Source organism: Perca flavescens, chromosome 3, assembly GCF_004354835.1.
Source record: "Perca flavescens isolate YP-PL-M2 chromosome 3, PFLA_1.0, whole genome shotgun sequence".
NCBI classification, from domain to species: domain Eukaryota; kingdom Metazoa; phylum Chordata; class Actinopteri; order Perciformes; family Percidae; genus Perca; species Perca flavescens.
Window position 1 is genome coordinate 8,095,352 of NC_041333.1, and position 6,000 is coordinate 8,101,351.

A 6,000-nucleotide genomic window follows, 5' to 3' on the forward strand; every position below is an offset into this window, starting at 1 on the left:
CCACCTAGTCCTGGGTCTTCCCCGAGGCCTCCTCCCAGCTGGACGTGCCTGGAACACCTCCCTAGGGAGGCGCCCAGGGGGCATCCTTACCAGATGCCCGAACCACCTCAACTGGCTCCTTTCGACGCAAGGAGCAGCGGCTCTACTCCGAGCTCCTCACGGATGAGTGAGCTTCTCACCCTATCTCTAAGGGAGACGCCAGCCACCCTCCTGAGGAAACCCATTTCAGCCGCTTGTACCCTGGATCTCGTTCTTTCGGTCATGACCCAGCCTTCATGACCATAGGTGAGGGTAGGAACGAAAACTGACCGGTAGATCGAGAGCTTTGCCTTCTGGCTAAGCTCTCTTTTTCGTCAACGGTGCGATAGATTGAATGCAATACCGCACCCGCTGCGCCGATTCTCCGACCAATCTCCCGCTCCATTGTCCCCTCACTCGCGAACACAACCCCAAGATACTTGAACTCCTTCACTTGGGGTAAGGACTCATTCCCTACCTGGAGAAGGCATTCCATCGGTTTCCTGCTGAGAACCATGGCCTCAGATTTAGAGGTGCTGATCCTCATCCCAACCGCTTCACACTCGGTTGCGAACCGATCCAGTGAGTGCTGAAGGTCGCAGGCCGATGATGCCATCAGGACCACATCATCTGCAAAGAGCAGCGATGAGATCCCCAGCCCACCAAACTGCAACCCCTCCCCACCCCGACTACGCCTCGATATCCTGTCCATAAATACTACAAACAGGATTGGTGACAAAGCGCAGCCCTGGCGGAGGCCAACCCTCACCTGAAAAGAGTCCGACTTACTACCGAGAACCCGGACACAGCTCTCGCTTTGGTTGTACAGAGATTGGATGGCCCTGAGAAGAGACCCCTCACCCCATACTCCCGCAGCACCTCCCACAGTATCTCCGGGGGACCCGGTCATACGCCTTCTCCAAATCCACAAAACACATGTAGACCGGTTGGGCATACTCCCAGGCTCCCTCCAGGATCCTTGCGAGTGAAGAGCTGGTCCGTTGTTCCACGACCAGGACGGAATCCGCATTGTTCCTCCTCAACCCGAGGTTCGACTATTGGCGAACCCTCCTTTCCAGCACCTTGGAGTAGACTTTACCAGGGAGGCTGAGAAGTGTGATACCCCTATAATTGGCACACACCCTCTGGTCCCCTTTTAAAAAGGGGAACCACCACCCCAGTCTGCCACTCCTTTGGCACCGTCCCAGACTTCCACGCAATGTTGAAAAGGCGTGTCAACCAGGACAGCCCTCCACACCCAGAGCCTTGAGCATTTCTGGACGGATCTCATCAATCCCGGGGCTTTGCCACTGTGTAGTTGTTTGACTACATCAGTGACTTCCGCCTGGGAAATCGACGACAATCCCCATTATCCTCCAGCTCTGCCTCTAACATAGAGGGCGTATTAGTCGGATTCAGGAGTTCTGCAAAGTGCTCCTTCCACCGCCCTATTACCTCCTCAGTTGAGGTCAACAGTGTCCCATCCTTACTGTACACAGCTTGGATGGTTCCCCGCTTCCCCTCCTGAGGTGGCGAACAGTTTTCCAGAAGCACTTTGGTGCCGACCGAAAGTCCTTCTCCATGTCTTCTCCAAACTTCTCCCACACCCGCTGCTTTGCCTCTTTCACGGCAGAGGCTGCAGCCCTTCGGGCCCTTCGGTACCCTGCAACTGCCTCCGGAGTCCTCCGGGATAACATATCCCGGAAAGACTCCTTCTTCAGTCGGACGGCTTCCCTGACCACCGTTGTCCACCACGGTGTTCGTGGGTTACCGCCCCTTGAGGCACCTAAGACCCTAAGACCACAGCTCCTCGCTGCAGCTTCAGCAATGGAAACTTTGAACATTGTCCACTCGGGTTCAATGCCCCCAGCCTCCACAGGGATGCACGAAAAGCTCCGCCCGGAGGTGTGAGTTGAAAGTCTGTTGGACAGGGGCCTCCTCCAGACGTTCCCAATTTACCCGCACTACACGTTTGGGCTTACCAGGTCTGTCCAGAGTCTTCCCCCACCCTCTGACCCAACTCACCACCAGATGGTGATCGGTTGACAGCTCTGCCCCTCTCTTCACCCGAAAGTGTCCAAAACATACGGCCTCAGATCAGATGAAACGATTATGAAATCGATCATTGACCTTCGGCCTAGGGTGCTCTGGTACCAGGTACACTTATGAGCATCCCTATGTTCGAACATGGTGTTCGTTATAGACAATCCATGACTAGCACAGAAGTCCAACAACAAACAACCACTCTGGTTTAGATCAGGGAGGCCGTTCCTCCCAATCACGCCTCCAGGTGTCTCCATCATTGCCCACGTGTGCGTTGAAGTCCCCCAGCAGAACAATGGAGTCCCCCACTGGAGCCCCATGCAGGACTCCAGTCAAGGTCTCAAGAAGGCCGAATACTCCGAACTCCTGTTTGGTGCATATGCACAAACAACAGTCAGAGTTTTCCCCCCCCACAACCCGCAGGCGTAGGGAGGCGACCCTCTCGTCCACTGGGGTAAACTCCAACACAGCGCTCAGCCGGGGACTTGTGAGTATCCCCACACCCGCCCGGCGCCTCACACCCTGGGCAACTCCGGAGAAGAAAAGAGTCCAACCCCTATCCAGGAGTATGGTTCCAGAACCAAGACTGTGCGTAGAGGTAAGCCCCACCAGATCTAACCGGTAGCGCTCCACCTCCCGCACCAGTTCCGGCTCCTTCCCCACAGAGAGGTGACGTTCCACGCCCCCAGAGCCAGCGTCTGCTGCCCGGGTCTGGTCCGTCGAGGCCCCTGACCTTCACTGCCACCCATGTGGCATCGCACCCGACCCCAACGGTTCCTCCCACAGGTGGTGGGCCCATGGGATGGAGAGGGAGTTGCCACGTAGCTTGTTCGGGCTGTGCCCGGCCGGGCTCCGTGGCAAACCCGGCCACCAGGCGCTCGCCGACGAGCCCACCGTCTGGGCCTGGCTCCAGACGGGGGCCCCGGGCTTCCTCCGGGCAGGGTCACTCCATCTCTGCTTAGCTTTTTCATTGGGGTTTTTGAACCATTCTTTGTCTGGCCCCTCACCTGAGACCACTTTGCCTTGGGAGACCCTACCAGGAGCACAAAGCTCCAGACAACACAGCCCTCAGGTTCACAGAGACACACAAACCTCTCCACCACGATAAGGTGATGGTTCAGGAGTATTTAATTATTCCTGGATTAAGGTGTCTCAATGCATCAACTTCACTTTTGTTCATTGCAAAAGTTGAAGGATATTTATAAAAACAAATTATCCTTGACTAAATCAAAATCACCTCCTGATAATTAAGATTATCTAGATGTAAGGCAATTTGCACTAGCTTTTTGTTTTCTCTATTGTCATTGTAACCATATAGTTGATCAAAATAAATTTCAAATGATCATGATAAGAATCAACCAATGGCTGTGTTCATCAGCAACATGGGTTACAATCAGACTGAACATTGACTGAACTTTTTTAGAAGGATGGCGACCCCTGCTGATCTTAAAGTGCCATGACGGAAATAATCTTCATCTCCCCATTGTTTAAACCAAAACATAGTATCCTCAACCGTAGAATGAGTTTCTTGTAGAAAAACAATATTACCATTCTATTCCCTTTACAGACCAAAATAAGCTTTTTCATTTTGTTGTGTCCCTTAGACCCCTTGTATTAATAGAAATAAGACAGACGTAATTTCTTAAAGGTACACTGTGTAGGAATTTCTCCCATCTAAGTGAAATTGTATTTTGCATTTAAACGAATAGTGCTCTCTAGCGCCTTGCTTTTTCAAATGTGTGCTGCAACTACAGTAGCCATTATGGTATAGCTGCTTTTTTGGCAACAAGGATTCCTTCTCCTGTGGCTTGGCATAAGTATGATCCTCCATTATGAACTAAAGTGCAGTGCAGACTTTCAAATTAGCCGGGGCAGTGACAAGCACCTCTCACTGATCTCCTTCTCCGTTTCAGCTGGTTTCAGTCACATGACGCTGACTCTGAACGAAACGCATTGTGGATTAGCTAGACAGGTAGGCTAGTGCTTTATGTCCCTCTCAGCGATTCTAGTTTTTCAAAATGGCCGAACGACATGGAAGCCTCCTTGGACTTGCCTGTCCAATGTAAATACAGATAAGAAATTCTTCACTTACGACGATAAGTCACATCATTGGCAGAGGTCATTTTACACCAATGCAGACATATTTATGATAGTGATGGTCAAATAAAGCCTCATGAAGCTTCATAAAGTATTTTCTTTATTGTCTGAGCCCACTGGGGCACTCTGTTCAACAAAAGGTTGAAAGCACATTGAATTGCCATTAATGGAACCTTTTTCTTTAAACCAAGAGCGCCATCTAGTTGCCAGATAATAAATAAAATGGTAAATGAAGCTTCATGAGGCTTCTTTTGGCCATAACTTTTAGCTAATAAAATACTTAAAACACTACACAGTGTACCTTTAAGTAAAACATAGAACACAGAAAACAAAAAGAAAAATGTAATTATCTGAAATGTTATGGAATGTTATAAGAATAAATGTGTATCCCAGGCATATATTGTAGTTATGCCTATGGTGTAACTCTCTGTCCAATATTGAAGGCATAGGGGCCTTGGAACATGGTCTTAAGTCCTGCCTTCCTTGCCTGCTCGACTTTTAGCCACACAGCTTTTCGCACCTCTCTGTTTTATCTGATGAGATTTTTCATGAAATGAATGTTGAAATCTTAGCAGATTGGGGTGATGTTTGGTGGTTCTCCAGAGTTCATCCCTGTAATCAGGGACGTGCATAGGTATGGGCTATTGTTGCCCGGGCAACTTTCCATTTGCCCTGATTGGCTTAGCTGCCCCTCTGGTGAAAGAGCCTAAATAAACTTTTTTTTGCTGTGGGGCTGCATCAATACGATAATACGACCATCATTACCAAAGTTAAATCAAATTAAATCGCTATATCATCCAATCTTGCCCTCAGCAATGCCCACCGCCCCCAGTCACGTGACTTTGCTCTCTCACACATGGAGCACCGCCAAGCTGTTCTGCCTTCACGTGAGTTTTTAAAGCTATGGAAATTATGACAAATGCCCTGTGAATACTAAGCAAAAAATCCACTTCAGCTTGGAATAAAGTGCAGCTTCAGCTTGTAACGTTTGCATCACGTTGCGCAGCATTGCCTTAAGGCTGTTTTACAGTCTTGCGGAGGCTCCACGCAGAGCTTTCGCCGTAGCCTATGTAAGTGGCCTGATGTTTATACTTGTGTGCTGGTGTGTGCGTCGAGCCGGCATGTGTGTGTGTGGGGGGAGTGGGTGATAGAGCAAGGGAGAAGTGAGAGAGTGAGAGTGACTGCAATTAGCTTTGGAGCGAGTACCAACTCTAGAGTCCTAGTGAGAGAAACAAAATGTGTCCCCTATTCTTTTTGACCACAGTGGGAAATCTGTAGCAAGAAAAGTTAACCCTCTCCTTGATTTCATGTTAATGGAGAAGGAGAACCAGGAAATGAGCCGGCGGAAATCATGGCTGTATTAAGAGAACTGGATACAGTGTTCGGCGGGAAGCCCCGTACATTCCAATGAGAGTGCTCAAAAGCGCATAGAGCAAACATGGAGCTCTGCTCTTCCGCATCGTTGGCCCATGACGTCACGATGGACACGCGCACCAGCAACAATTTGTTTGTGTTGTCGTAGCAACCGGTAGCAACATGTTCGTTCATGAGCTTCTCTCTCTCGTGTCTCTTACAAGTGGCGAACTCATGAACTCGCCATTTTCACTGTCTAAAATATTCACTAACGTTAAACATTGTGTTTTCATTGTTCCCGATCGTTTACATGCTTAGCTAAATAAACAATAGATGTATTTAATATTATTGCCCCGACATTCTTACCCTAACCATAACCATTCCCACTCCTCTTGCCTGAACCTAACCAACCCAACCACAGCAGGCATATTTATGAGTCTTCCCCTACCACCTTGCAAAAAAAATGTCGCGTTCGCGGGCCTTGACTTG